The sequence below is a fragment of the Neolamprologus multifasciatus genome, chromosome 13, assembly GCF_963576455.1.
Source record: "Neolamprologus multifasciatus chromosome 13, fNeoMul1.2, whole genome shotgun sequence".
In the NCBI taxonomy this organism is placed as follows: domain Eukaryota; kingdom Metazoa; phylum Chordata; class Actinopteri; order Cichliformes; family Cichlidae; genus Neolamprologus; species Neolamprologus multifasciatus.
This window is the reverse complement of record NC_140451.1, coordinates 904437-920240: the sequence shown is the minus strand read 5'-3', so window position 1 is coordinate 920240 and position 15804 is coordinate 904437.

The window sequence follows — 15804 nt, the reverse complement described above, 5'->3', positions numbered from 1 at the left end:
ATTATTATTATTATTATTGGGGTTTATTTATACAGTGACTTGAGGTGACTGTTTGGTATGTGGTTGAGTGTAAGGAAAACAAACGTGTGTCTATTTCAGAGCAAACGTGTTGAATAGTTTTTTTGTGTGTGGCCTGTTTGATACACAATCGATAATAAAACATTATCACACCAAGTTTGACATGCTAACCTGTCTGCATGATACTCAAACGAATTATGTTTTGATTCATTTTTACAACGTTTTTCAGTAAATCCAGCAGCAAAAGCTGAATTTGTGTTCTGGATTTGCATGGACCTGCTGCAGAGTCTGCTCTAAAATAAATCACTTATACAAGAATGTGCAGAGTACGGACAGGATAAGGTCACCGTAACTTCCATCGGAAAGTTGCCCTAATAAACTATTAGAATGACCAACAACATAGTCTTGCACTGATATTTATGGATGCAATTTGTAATGTTTTTGATTATTTCGTGTTCTAAAGTGCGGCCCCGGGACGGATTTCACCAAGTAGCAACTCGGTCAATGAATCTTATCAGGAAAAATTCACATCACGGTAAGTTTCATTTTTATCAATGACATCATGCTCGCTTGGTTAGAAAATAAAATAGATTTGACATTAAATGAACAATAAGAACAGGAGCTGTTTACAGTCACATCTCACACAAAGAAATATCAAACAAATGGGTTTTCACGTTGGACTGAAGGTAAAGCACGAGCATGTCAAAATGTAAAGAAAAAAACAGCAGATATGAAACTAAACCGTGAAATAACCTGGTGGTGTTGACAGGCCGTACAGCAGCAAATGAAGCACGGGGCCGCTCTGTCTGCTGAGCTGAGCTGAGTTGGTGAGAGTGTCACACACACTGCCTCAGCTGCGTCAGTGCATGATGGCCGTCTGCAACACGAAGCCTGCATCCGTTCACAATGAAAGCATGAGCATGCTGAGAAACGGTTCAGTGCAAAGTGAAAAACAAACAATATTAGTGATCAGATAGACTTGATGAAAAAAACGAATATTGGCGTTTGACGCAGGAAAAATGAAGGACCAACAGGACCGAAGAAAGCAGCTGTTTCTGTGAAGAAGCGATAAAATACTTTCCTGTTAGATTGGATTGTCCCTTAACCTGTAAAAAAGCTTTTCCCTTCCCATCTCCCTGACTGTAGAGGTCAGCTATGCGCCACGTTAAACAAAAATAAAAAACAAACAAACATTAATTAATTTCATTTTTAATCGGAATATTGCTGAACGATAATATTCTAATACATTCTTGCGGTCTGGGAAATGATCAGGACAATATTTGGAATGAGGCCTTAACCCCAGCGCGTTTCATTACGCCCAGTGTCAAGTTATTACCGGCTGTGAATTGAACTCGCAAACATCCAATCTCACCACTGACGCCAACAAGGCCGTATAGGCCGGCAGGATTCCTGACATCAGAAATATCTGACAACGAAAACTACAGGAGCAAAAAAATATTCACAATGGCCAAGTTATGCTGAAATCTCTGCTGGCCTCTCCCCTCGCTATAACTTTATATTGAAAGCGCAGGATGCAGCAATCATCACCATCATCACTGTGGAAGTGCTCGTCCCACACTTCCACAGTAAACTTTGGAGTTGAAATCCCATTGGACAGATGCGTTTCTTTGGACGACCTCCTCGGGGGTTCGCCCGGGGCTCGTTTTCTCTTTGTATTCAACATTTAGATTCATCATTAAACAACAAATTCAGCTGCAGTCCATTTATTCTGCTAACAAACAGAATCCAGTGTGAGCCTGCCGTCAGATGCTTTTATTTTGAAAAATGTCAAATTTGGTTTAATACAGGGAGAAGACAGGGGGGACTTTTGTGCGTCGCAATAAACACTGGACATGCAATAAGCAGGGACATAAGACAGGTTGTTGCTGTGTGCGCTCGTGTCGCCGCAGCTCGCGGCTTTGTGAGCCAACGTGTCTGCAGCGACGGCCAAGGGGACATTTCCCGCAAGTGGCGCGGATCACTTCCACATAAATAAGGAAGGATCAGAGAGTCAAGAGCTCCTTCATGGACACAGAATGAGATTTACGGTTCAACTGCTGTATACATAAACACACCTGCCTACAGGATGCGCTTGTAACTCGCTCCACTCGGCTTTTGTCCATCCAATGTCGGCTTTTCAAATACCACGTCTAATGTCACCTCTATTATAGATTACAGATGACCAGCATCCTCCTAATAAACCAACACATCACACACGGTGCATGGAAGACTACAGATACAGGTGTGTGTGTGTGTGTGTGTGTGTGTGTGTCTTTTCTTTTTTGTAAAAGAACAGAACAGAATAAAGACCGTGGGATCAACGATCATTTATTTAGTTTGATTTTTTCGTTTCTTTTTCACCGGACGGTCCGGGAGTCCCCTGTGGCAGCAAAGGGCTGGTTCCCTCCCCGAGCATATCCGGTGTCCGTGGTACCAGAACTGTATTTATGCCACTACAGTGATTATGGAGAGATGGCACCGTGTCGTATTCTTAAATCATTTGAAGCTTTTACTTCTGCTCATAAAAACATTTCGTTCAAACATCAGCTCTAAATCTCAGTTGTAGATCAGGTCTGTTCTTCAACTCAAACAAACTGATTTTATCGCCCTAATTAAAAACGTCCTCACTGAAAACCAGAAGCTCTTCAGTCACACTGACATCACGTGTTAAATACGTCATCTATCAGGCCTGGAGCGAAACCTTTAGAAGTAAAACAAACTCAAACTCATCCAGGACTGTCAAACTGAAACACGTTTAACACACCAGCTCCTAAAATGTCCATCCCGAGCCAGCCTCCTCCTGGACGCTCTGAGACTGTAATGGGCCCATCATGCGCTCCTTTTTGTTCGTCCTCTCGGAGATGGTAGGCTACATCAGCGGGGTGCCTACGGGCTTATAAAAAAGAGATACAACAGCAGCTGCCACGAAAATGATTCGCGCGTGATGACTAGTTTGGGCTAAGTGACACAAATGGCATATGAAATTGTGCTGCGTGAAAAGTGTCTAGCGCTCATTTGTCACTTAGAACTCTGAATGTCTTTTTAAAGTGCTGGCGCCCATTGAAATTGTCAGCTCGCAGTTACTGAGGAGCTCTGGGAATCCTCACACGGGCTTTGTTGGCAGAATGAGGAATATATTCTTCAGGTTTGGCCAGAGGATGGAAGTCCTACCCAAAGCTTCTCGGAAAATCACAGTTTGCGCCAAATGTTGGTGTTTTAAAACGAATAAAATGCTCGGGGATCTTATCTTTTGTCAAGAAAAGACGCACGACGATCTTTCTCAACTGTGCAAGTGTCTTTCTCTGCTGATCATGCTTTACAGGCCATTCAGAGGCGCACAGACGACTCATCCCATCACAGTGAATGGGATGGTAACTGTTTATGTCAACAAACACGGATCATTCAAACGAATTCCCGTTTTAATTATCAGAGAGCTGACGTTAAACAGCTTACGCGGGGTCTCCACGGGTCACGTGAATAAAAGTCCGGCCTAATTAGCGTATTTTTCCCCTCCAGCCCCCAAAAAAGAAAGAAAAAAAGCAGGGGGCTCGCCCAGCTCTCTGCATGGTCGCCTTCTCTAATTGCGTCTAATTAAAATCCCATAGTCATGTTTTCAAACTTTACCAGGTGTGGCTTGAATGGGAACACTGGTGAGCTTCCACAGTCTCCGGCTGATATCTACACAAGAGTCGTTTGTGGTGGTGAAGCGCAGCGCTGATGCTACACATTTCCTCTGAATGTGTGTGTGTGTGTGTGTGTGTGTGTGTGTGTGTGTGTGTGTGTGTGTGTGTGTGGGGCCAGATTTCTGTTTCTGGACATGCAGAATAAAGAGCAGCTATTTACAGTCGCAACAGGACGACATCTCTCTGTAATCTCATTTTTAAATTAGTGATCCTCATCACTTTGATGCCAACACAGTCAAACTTGTCACGGGTTCAAATATTCTGCAGCTCTCTCTCACGCGGCTTACCAAATATTTTAAACGTGTCCTCAGTTTTTCCATAAATGTCATAGTTCCCATGAATTATGAGGCAACTGCAGATTATCAAAAGGCTTAAGAGTCCACAGACATGCTTTAAACCATCTTGTTAAATTTAAACCGCTGTAACGCGCTCACATGTCGTCATTTGTCAGCCGTGCTTTCTCTGCGTACACACCTATGTTTTCTCCACGCGTGTTTAAGCAGCCTAAATCCCCTTAATCGAGGATATGGGATTTATGTGTGTGTGTGTGTGTGTGTGTGTGTGGGCTGAAGCGAGATGCAAATAAAATGGATTCACCCATATTTATATCAAAGCTAAAACGATAAGTGGGTGTAGTTCCCTGTTTTCACAGGTGCATGCAGAGCAAGGCAGCCCGAGCTGAGTGCGGCTGTGCCGGCCATAGCCCCGCATTCAGACCGCAGCCGAGGGAGAGCTGCTGGGGAGCCGTGGAGGAGGACCGTCAGAGACGACTCAAACGTTTGTTTGCACAATGTACTCTATGGCACATCTCTCTCCCTCTGTCTGTTACACACACACACACACACACACACACACACACACACACACACAGATATATATATATATATCTATATATATATATATATATCTATATATCTATATATCTATATATATATATATATATATATATATCTATATATATATCTATATATATATATATCTATATATATATATATATCTATATATATCTATATATATATATATCTATATATATATATATATCTATATATATCTATATATATATCTATATATATATATATATATATATATATATATATATATATATATATATAGATAGATATATATATATATATATATATATATATATATATATATATATAGATATATATGGGGATCTTTTATCCAATGTCATAATGAAATACTTCTTTCAGGCCAGAAAGGTGTCTCTACTTTCTGCACGTACCGCCCTCTAGTGGCGCGCACAAATACTTCATCTTTTTTACCGTCATCCCATAACATAGTGTAAAGTTTGAAGTACAAAGACAGAGAGATTTCTGTGTGTATATATGTATATATATTTACACACACACACACATATATGTGTGTGTGTGTGTAAATATATATACATATATACACACACACACACACACACACAGAAAAATGTATATATAGGCCTATTTGTCTGAGCAGACAAATATTAAGACAGGAATTTACTTCGGTGTCACAGTGTAACACTTCTTTATAAGAGGAGGATTTACCTCATTTTACACACACAGAATTAGTTATTATTTCTTTTTTTCTGGTGACATTATTTTGTAAATTTTGTAAATCTAAAATCAAGTAATCTCGGCTAGTCAGGTTTGTAAAATGCACGATCCTTTTTAAACCATGTTGAATTACAGGAGGCAGGAGCAATGAAAAAGAAAATGCTGGGTTGTAAAATAATATTTTCTATATTTATCAGATATAACCTACATTATAAGGTTAACACAAGTCAGTGTAGATTTAGTAAATTGTATCGTTGTGTATTTTTCAAATGTGTTTTTTTGTTTCGCTGCACTTTTTTGCACGGTGGCTTTAAAGTGGTTTTTATTTCATAATGATAATGTAGAAACATGCTTGTAAATTTAAAGACCATTTTAAATAAACCACTGCTTTCGTTTTGCAACGACATCAGTTAAAGGGTCCATTTGTAAATATCACGGCCACTGTCAGTGCTCAGCTAAAAGTGCTTCATCAGTGTGATAATACTGTACATGTGAAGTGTGGTGCATAAAGACAAAGAGAAATCTGACAAAATGTGCAGAATATTACTTGCAGATTTTTTTTATTTTACTACACATTTTAGGACCTTGTCTGTTTTTTCTCTCATGGAGAGAAAATCCAACATTCAGATAATAGAAATGTATTTTTAAAGAGCTTAAGAAATTAAAATAAATTAATTTACAAAATTAAATAAACACACACACACACACAGACAAGACTCAGTAAAAACTGCAATAGCTCAAAAACTGCTAAGAAGACATTTATGTTTTAAATATTAATTAAAATAATTCCATAAACCTTAAACATACAATTGCAATTTCTTAATGAACTGGGTAGCTCTCTATAAATGAACACATTGTGATTATACTCAAATCATGCACGTGAGTAAACAAGTCAAACTCACTTACCCTTTGTGGAATCAATCCTGCAGACAGTTTTGGTTTTATGTGCAAGATTTTTTGGGGGATGTCGCCCTCTTAAGTTTTTTGTTGTAACCCCAATTTACTACTCAAAGCATAAGAAAATTACAGTTTTAAAAAGTGTCTCCATCTCTCTGGATAAGAATGAAGAAAAGACAAAAAGTCATATTTTCACTGGATCTGTCCTTGAGTGCAAAGCCAAGAAGCAACCTCTGCCCTCTCTGTTGTCAAGTGGACATCAAATGAACTAAAGTTTCTCTCATCTGTCCGCCACAACACATCAAGACATAAGGCAGTGTGAAACAATACTGAAAGACACAAGTGGGGAAGGCCTAATACTGAGCGGCCACTAGATGGAGTAAGATGCTGAGCATCATGTGGAGCAAAACTCATCCTCAAACGATGCCAAACTTTGGATAATCCCGAGGATAAAACACAAAACAGAAGAAATACACCAGGTCCTACTGATCTCACGTTAGTGGTGCAGTGTAGTGGAGGTCTGGGAGCTTTCTCGAGCACTTGTGACCATCACTTATTTCTCACATTCTGTTGATTTGCACTGCACTCCTTGAAAACCTTTAAAAAACAAGCATCAGTGTTATCAGAGCTACAGTTCAGTTTGATATGATCCTGTCTTTGGTTGGGGGGTTAACCTCTCTAAATGTGCACACATTTGGAGTTTGTGGACTGAAATGGTCGTAAGTGAATGAGGGGTTAATTTTGGGCAGGGAGGTCCACGAGGGCAGCAGGAAAGTCTCCAGAGGTAGATTCAGGTTGGTCTTCCTTTTTTCGTTTTTATGGCTTTGATTTATTTGTTGATTTAATTCAAGTATTTATCTTTAGCACGATTAGATTTACATTTTTTTATATCTGTGCACACACACTCGTGCATCATATTTATTGTTTGTTTCCATGTTTCTAAAGACTGAACCAAAACTCTTTGAAACAATATCACACCAACGTGTTGGAAAAGCGCATCGTTGTGGGGAAGACACACACGGTGCAGTGAGAGGAGACACAGTTGGTCTAATATGGGCCACAGGAAGCAACACTATGTAGCAGTGTGTATGTCTGTGTGATCAAGTAAACTGATAATATGTTTACATATGCCACGTAATTATCTAGTAGATTTTACATTGTTGTGTAATTTTTGTGCATTTTGTTGTGTTCAAGTGACACTTTAATATTTGTTCCACAGTGGTGTTGCATAAACACTTGTTATCTCTGGGCCATGGTACAAAGAACCACATCCTCCTATTTGTGGTTGGTTTCTTCTTCTTTGTTTCTGATTCTGTTTGTTGTTTTTTGCACACTTTGCCAATTTCTGACATGTGGTGTTTGTGACTTCAGAATCTTTTCTTACCAAAAAGATTTTTGTTGCATACTTGACATCAGGAGGAAAAATTCATTCTGGTAAAGGAGATGAGACAGCACGGTATCTATGTCAGAAGGTGGGAGCATCAGGACAGCGATATCAGAAATGTCTTCTTGGAGAAATATGGGTTATTATCTCTTGGCAGGGATAGTTCTGAGGATGATTTGGACGCTGAACACAATATAGACACAATAGACATTTAACATTTTGTCCAGTCAGGACATTAGTCCATACAAATAAAATCCTTTAGATTGTTGGCAACCCAAAGCCAAAACGTTACAGGAACGTCAGCCTTAACTCAGTCATCTAAGAATAGGTCCATTTATTTTCTAATTGTTTTTTTGTAATCTTTCACCAGTCATAGGCATACTGATTCCATGTTATCAATAGCATTTGCTTGTATATTAAGAATTTACCAACAGTGAGTTGTAACCACTACTCCTAATTTACTCTTTAAATTGTTTTAATTGTCTTTATTTGTTCGGGGGCATTTAGGGCTTCTTCATCTTCCTCAGAAAAAGTGCCACTGCACTGTACGGCATACACCACATTGTTAAGTCTGTGTTTTGGCGTTTTGTCTTTCGGGTGAACCAGTTTGTGTCTGAGTGTGTTGCTGGGTCTGAAGTACACCGGGATGTCATGCTTGGAGAAAACCCTCCTGAGTTTTTCTGATACACCGGCTACATAGGGGATGACAATGTTGTTGCGTCTGTCCTTCTTATCCTCCCTCGCTGGTGTCTGATCTTCTTTTCTGTGCCTCTTTGCTGACTTTAAGAACGCCCATTTAGGATAGCCGCACGTTTTGAGTGCTTCCTTTACATGTGTGTGTTCCTTCTTTTTCCCTTCAGGCTTAGAGGGAACATGTTCTGCCCGGTGGTGTAGGGTCCTAATTACTCCAAGTTTGTGTTCCAGAGGGTGATGGGAGTCAAACAGGAGGTACTGGTCCGTGTGTGTGGGCTTCCGGTAAACTTCGATGTTGAGGTTGCCATTCTCTTCAATGTGCACAGCGCAGTCCAGGAAAGGCAAACAGTCGTCCTTTGTGTCTTCCCTGGTGAACTTGATGTTTTTATCCACAGAGCCAAGAGACTAACCTGTAGTCGATGTCGATATGCACCAGCACACCCGGGCATGTTTCATTACAGTGCTCTATGAGTTGGTATGACCAGGCAGGGGGGAGAACATGTCTCCAAAACGCTGTTGCACTGCAGCAACATCTGCTCTGTGGGCCTGTGTGAGATGGTCAGGAATGGTGTTGTTTGGCACTTCCAGCCCCAACTCATTGCTCTCCCCTTCACCAGGCCCACCAAAGAAGTGGTTTCAGTCTCTCTCCATGCTTTGGGGAGGTTAAGGTGATATACCTGTGTCTTGGGGCGACCGTGGCTCAGGGGGTTGGGAAGCGTATCTGTAACCGGAAGGTCACCGGTTCGATCCCTGGACTCTCTGTCCTGGTCGTTGTGTCCTTGGGCAAGACACTTAACCTACCGCCTACTGGTGATGGCCAGAGGGGCCGATGGCGCGATATGGCAGCCTCGCTTCTGTCAGTCTGCCCCAGGGCAGCTGTGGCTACAACTGTAGCTGCCTCCACCAGTGTGTGAATGAATAGTAGCATTGTAAAGCGCTTTAGGTGCCTTGAAAAGCGCTATATAAATCCAATCCATTATTATTATTATTATCTCCTTTCTTGTCTGAACACACCACCTCACAGTCAGCATCCCCCACTCGCTGTGTGACCACAAAGGGTCCTTGCTACTTGGTGAGTTTTCATTCCAACATCAGTGTCAGTAGAAAAAGTTTACCTGGCTGTTGTGGATGCTGTAGGATATGCTAGCCCGTCCCATGCTGAGCTGTTGTGAGGTGGGACCCTGTAGGACTACAGGGTCAGGATTTACAAAGTGTAAATCTCGAGGCTTAATGACCTTTGTACAAGCACTCACACCTCTTAGGAGTGCAAAGCTACGAGCACAAACAGCAGTGTAGAAAGTTCCAGGCAGACAGAGTGTGTCTGTCCAACCAATCAGAGAGCTCTGTCATGGTCCCCGCACCTCGCCAGCTGACAGCAGTCAGGCGCTATGTTTTGTGTTGTTTGTTCTCCTTTCTTGCCTCTGCTCTCTTTCTCTCGTCCTCTCCCACTCTCTTTCTCCTGCCGGGGCGGAGCTCAGTATGGGCTCCCGCCCCTGGCCCACGCACCTGGGGATGATCAGCACACCTGCTGCTGATTACGAATCAGAGTACTACTTAAGATGGCGAGTCTGCTCTACTCGTCGCTGGATCGTTGAGCCATCAGCGTCAGTCACCCTGCAAACCTGTTATTTTGAACTCGTGAGTACTTGTGAACCTGGAAGCTGACTGTCTCCCTTTATGTGTGTAGATCTCCCCTGGACCCTGAGCAGCTGTGACTGAGTGTGTGCAAGACGAGTGGTGGTGAAGAGAGGAGCTGTCGTCTGTGTATGGAAAGCCCCCACCCTGGACTCCTTCCCCTGTCACTCCTGGACCCCAAACCCCGACCCTTTTCCGCACACCTTTGTATATATATTGCACCTGTGGGAATCACTGTAAATAAATTCACTTTTGTTTGAAGGAACTTGTGGTCTGCGCCTGAGTCCGCTTCACTAGCCGTGACAGAACGATCCAGCCACAACATGGACTCAGCAGACCAGAATACCGTCGGACAGGCACTGGCTGCCCAAGAAGCAGCGCTGACCCGCCACGAACAAATGTTACACCAGCTGCGAGGTGAGATCGCCGCACTAACCCAAGCTGTTTCCCGTTTGACTACACCAGGGGGCGTACAGCCGGGGAATCCCCAGCCAGCTCACCCTGCCCCACAGGAAACACTCGCAGCGGCCACAGCAAGCCCCTCATCGGCAGTCACTCCCTCCTCTGACGGTCCTCTGCCTTCGCCTAAACCCTTTACGGGTGAGTCGGAGAAGTGTTCTGGTTTTCTGGCCCAGTGCGCATTGATTTTCCGCGAACAGCGGCGCTTCCATAACAATGACGGGGCGAAGATTGCTTTCTTTGTACAGATGCTAAGGGATCGTGCTTTGAAATGGGCCCAGGTGGTATTAAACTCCGACCCTGGGATTTCTTTTGAGGTGTTTATGGCTAAATTTAAGACTGTGTTTAACAGAGGCTCTGGAGCTGAGGCTGCGGCGCTCCGCCTCCTTAACTTCAAGCAAGGTAAGCGGAGTATGGCAGACTATTCAATCGACTTTTGGATTTTGGCAGAAGAAACCGGCTGGGGACCGGATGCGCTCAGGAGCACACTGTTAAATAACCTTCGAGAGGATCTGAAGGATGAATTGATTATGCGGGACCTTCCCACTGCTTTTGATGAACTGATGTCTTTGTGCATTAAGGTGGATGAGCGGCTACGGGCTCGTCGTCAAGCATGGAACTCCAGTTCCCAGGAGGCCGCGGGGCAACGAGGGGCGGAGGCCTCGGCCGATTACCGGTCCTCCCGGACACCAGAGGGTGCCGACGGAGAGGTACAGCCCATGCAAATTGGCAGCTCCCATCTTACTGCTGCGGAACGCCAGCGGCGCATCACGGCCGGTGAGTGCCTGTATTGTGGTAACAACAGACACATGATCGCCTCCTTCCCGTCGCGAGCAAAAGGCCGCGCACGCCAGTGATGGTAGGAGTACTGGTGGGCGGTTTGAATCAGGATAAATCTCCTCCACGTTTAGCCCTGCCGGCTAAGCTTCTGGTCCACTCAGAGTGTCATTCTCTTTCTGTGCTCATTGATTCAGGAGCAGAACAAAATTTCATTGACTCTGAACTAGCAAAACAACTCTGTGTAACTGTGGAGTCACTGCCTCACGCCTTACGTGTCACGGCTTTGTCAGGGCAGCGCCTCCCCGACATCACGCACATCACTGAACCGCTCACCCTCACACTGTCTGGCAATCATTCGGAGGAGATTAGCTTTTTTGTTTTTCACTCCACCCAGACGCCGTTAGTTCTCGGGCATCCCTGGCTCCAGCAACACAACCCCACTATTAATTGGCGGAAAGGAGGCATCACTGGCTGGGGAGAGGAGTGTCATATGACCTGCCTTAAGGCTGCCTTACCTCCGAACACATCAGTCACCGGCCCAGAGCCACCACGGTCTTCCGACTTAGCGAATGTGCCGTCTGTTTACCACGATCTCGCTGAGGTGTTTCGGAAGGACCGAGCCCAGTCGCTGCCACCCCATCGGCCCTACGACTGCGCCATAGACCTGCTGCCGGGAGCTCCCTTACCGACCAGCCGCCTTTATAGCCTCTCGCTGCCAGAACGGGAGGCTATGGAGAAATATATAACGGAATCCCTCGCTGCCGGCATCATCCGTGCCTCTTCCTCACCCGTCGCAGCGGGTTTCTTCTTTGTGGAAAAGAAGGATAAGACCCTCCGACCCTGTATTGACTATCGGGGACTCAATAACATTACGGTCAGGAATAAATATCCACTGCCTCTGCTCACCTCTGCTTTCGAACTTCTCCAGGGCACCACCATATTTAGCAAGCTGGACTTAAGAAACGCTTACCACCTGGTTCGGATTTGAGACGGCGATGAATGGAAGACAGCGTTCAATACCCACCTTGGACATTTCGAGTATCTGGTCATGCCGTTCGGCCTCACTAACGCACCTGCAGTATTCCAGGCTCTGGTCAACGATGTTCTAAGGGACTTTATTAACAGATTTGTGTTTGTCTACCTAGACGACATTCTGATCTTCTCCTCTTCCCAGGCTGAACACGAGACTCAGGTCCGGCTGGTACTGCAACGCCTTCTGGAGAACCGGCTGTTCGTCAAAAGCGAGAAATGTGAGTTTCATGTGCCCACTGTTGCCTTCCTAGGGTACATAATCGAGCGTGGAGATCTCCGACCCGACCCTGTGAAAGTCAAGGCTGTTGTGAACTGGCCCGAGCCAAACAACCGTCGCCAGTTGCAACGCTTTCTTGGCTTCACTAACTTCTACAGGAGATTCATACGGGACTTCAGCAGGATAGCCTTACCATTAACCCAGTTAACCTCTCCCAAGCTTGCTTTTCAGTGGAGTGACGCCGCCCAATCAGCCTTTCAGGAGCTCAAGAAACGGTTTGCCTCAGCGCCCATCCTGGTCCAGCCTGACACCACTCTTCAGTTCGTGGTAGAGGTCGACGCATCCGACTAAGGAGTGGGGGCCGTCCTTTCCCAACAGAAGGAGGGTAAGCTGCACCCCTGTGCTTTTTTTTCCCGTCGTCTCATCCCTGCAGAACGTAACTACGATGTGGGCGACCGGGAGCTGCTGGCGATTAAGCTCGCCCTGGAAGAATGGCGGCATTGGCTGGAGGGTACCACTCAACCCTTCGTGGTCTGGACCGATCACAAAAACCTGGCCTACCTTCAAACGGCGAAACGTCTCAACGCTCGACAGGCCAGATGGGCCCTGTTTTTCACCCGTTTCCACTTCTCAATCACCTACAGACCCGGTTCCCGGAACGTCAAACCGGACGCTCTCTCCCGTCAGTTCTCCGCGGCTGAAGAAAAGGCGGATCTGGATTCCATCCTGCCGGCAACCTGTACTATCGGGGCAATCACCTGGGAGATCGAGGCGGCCATCCAGGCGGCTCAGGAAGCCGAACCGGACCCAGGTGGGGGACCCACCCACAGACTCTATGTTCCGCGCTCTGTCAGATCCCAGGTCCTGCAATGGGCTCACACAGCCCGGTTCTCATGCCATCCAGGGATACATCGCACCATCAAGTTTCTCCAGCGGTACTTCTGGTGGCCCTCACTCACCCAAGATACTCGGGAATACATCACCGCTTGTACGGTCTGTGCCCGAAACAAACCATCAAACCAACCCCCGGCGGGTCAGCTCCATCCATTATCCACTCCTTCCAGGCCATGGTCTCACATAGCTCTGGACTTCATCACTGGGCTACCTCCCTCAGCAGGTAACACCGCCATACTCACCATAATCGATCGTTTCTCTAAAGCGGCTCATTTCATTACTCTGCCTAAGCTTCCCACAGCTCTAGAGACTGCACGCCTACTCGCCACGCACGTCTTCCGCCTGCATGGGATCCCGGAAGACATAGTGTCCGACAGAGGGCCTCAATTCACTTCTCGGGTCTGGAAGGAGTTCTGCAACTCTCTGGGAGCAAAGGTCAGTCTATCCTCAGGCTATCACCCTCAGAGCAACGGCCAGTCCGAGCGGGCCAACCAGGAACTGGAGACCGCCCTGCGCTGCGTTGCCTCCACCAATCAAACCATCTGGAGTGAGGAGTTGCCGTGGATCGAGTATGCCCGTAACAGCTTGACCGCCTCTGCCACCGGCCGGTCTCCATTCGAAGCTTCCTTGGGATATCAGCCTCCTCTTTTTCCTGCTGTGGAAGGTGAGCACTCTGTACCCTCCGTCCAGGCTCATCTGCGCAGGTGCCGACGAGTTTGGCGGGCAACTCAGGCGGCCCTACTACGCACAAAGGAGAACAACAAATGCATCGCAGACCGGCACCGAACCCCAGCACCCGAATACTCTGTCGGCCAGAAGGTGTGGCTCTCTACCCGCTTTGTTCCTGTCAGGACCGAATCCAAAAAACTTACACCCAACTTCATCGGCCCTTTTGAAATCTCTGCCTTGGTCAACCCTGTCTCTGTGAAGTTAAAACTCCCTCGCAATATGAAAATCCATAATGTCTTCCATGTTTCACAAATCAAACCCGTCCGGTCCAGTCCTCTGTGCCCTCCTTCCAGGCCAGGTCCAGCTCCTCCGCTGACCCCAGTAGGCACCCCCATACTCTGGAAGCCACCAGGGAAAGGGGGCCCATCCGGACCAGGACCCAGTTCAGCAGCACTGCCCGGCCCCACAGAGCCCGGGGCAACCCACCTGACCCCACCACAGAGAAAACTGCACCCACCCCGTCATCCACTCATCTCCCAGACTACACAAGGCAATAGACACCCAGGCTGAGAACTTCCTCCACCTCTCCTGTATCTCCCCCTCCTGCAGAGAGAGTTCCTGGAGAGAGGAGAGCTCCTGCAAGGTGTAACAACCCCCCCACCAGTTGAAGAGCCCCCCATGTGGCTCTATGCACTGGTGGCATGTATGGGGGCTGAATTAATTGAAGACTGGGATTTCTGATTAGATGAAAGGTTTTTAAGCAAATCTGAGACCAGAAGTTTTGGTCTAAGTTAACTGATAAATCCGCTTCCCATTTTGCAACAGGAAGTGATATTGATTCATCTGTTTTAGAAAGCATTCTGTATATTTTGGAAAGTAATTTTGGGGTTTTAAGAGTAAGAAATTGAACCACACTTGGTGGTGTTTGTAGTTCAACTTGACCCCGTTTAAATTTCTTTTTTATTATGGATTTAATTTGTTGATATTCTAAAAATCTTTTCTTGTTGATCCCATATTGTGTAACTAGTCTGTGGGCATCCCTGCCTGGTGCCCCTCAGGAGAGAGAAGCAGGAGGATGTTTGGTCATTTGTTCAGACACAAGCTGTTGGGGAATTGTATAATATTTTTAACCAGTTTATGAAAGAGTTTCCAAAACCAAATCTGTGTAAAGTTGCAAATAGAAATTTCCAGTTAACTCTGTCAAACGCTTTTTCTGCATCTAGAGAAAATATTGTAGTTTCAAGGTTTTTACTGTATGAGTAGTCTATCAAATTAAGTAATCTACGTGTATTTGTTGATGAGTGCCTACCTTTTATGAAACCAGTTTGGTCAGGATGAATTAAGAGGGGGGTTATTTTCTCTAGTCTCTTTGAGAGAGCTTTGCAGATTATTTTAAGGTCTACATTAATAAGGGATATTGGACGATAGCTTGAGGGATATACAGGGTCTTTGCCTGGTTTTAGCAGGAGATTAATGTTTGCAGAATTCATATTTGATGGAAGTCTGCCCTTTTCTTTGATTTCCAACATCTTGTATGAAACCAACCCTCAGTCAACATCGAGTCTATCCCTATGATAATGGTTAGTCCACCTGGTACCAGTTCAACCATCAGTGATTCTGGGGCACCGGTGCACTCTCAAATGATAGCGTGCCCCCTTGGCCGGTGGCGATGCAGAGACATCTTTGAACGGATGTCCGCCTGTTGGCTAATCTATTTCTATTTCTATTTATTTATTTATTTTTTATAGCACTTTTAATTACAACAGAGGTGTTGACCTAAGTGCTGTACAAACATACAAATTACACAATAAAATAACACAATAAAATAGCAATATCAATTAACACCAATGCCAAATAGCTAATAACAAATAAATACATAAATAACTCTCATGCAGT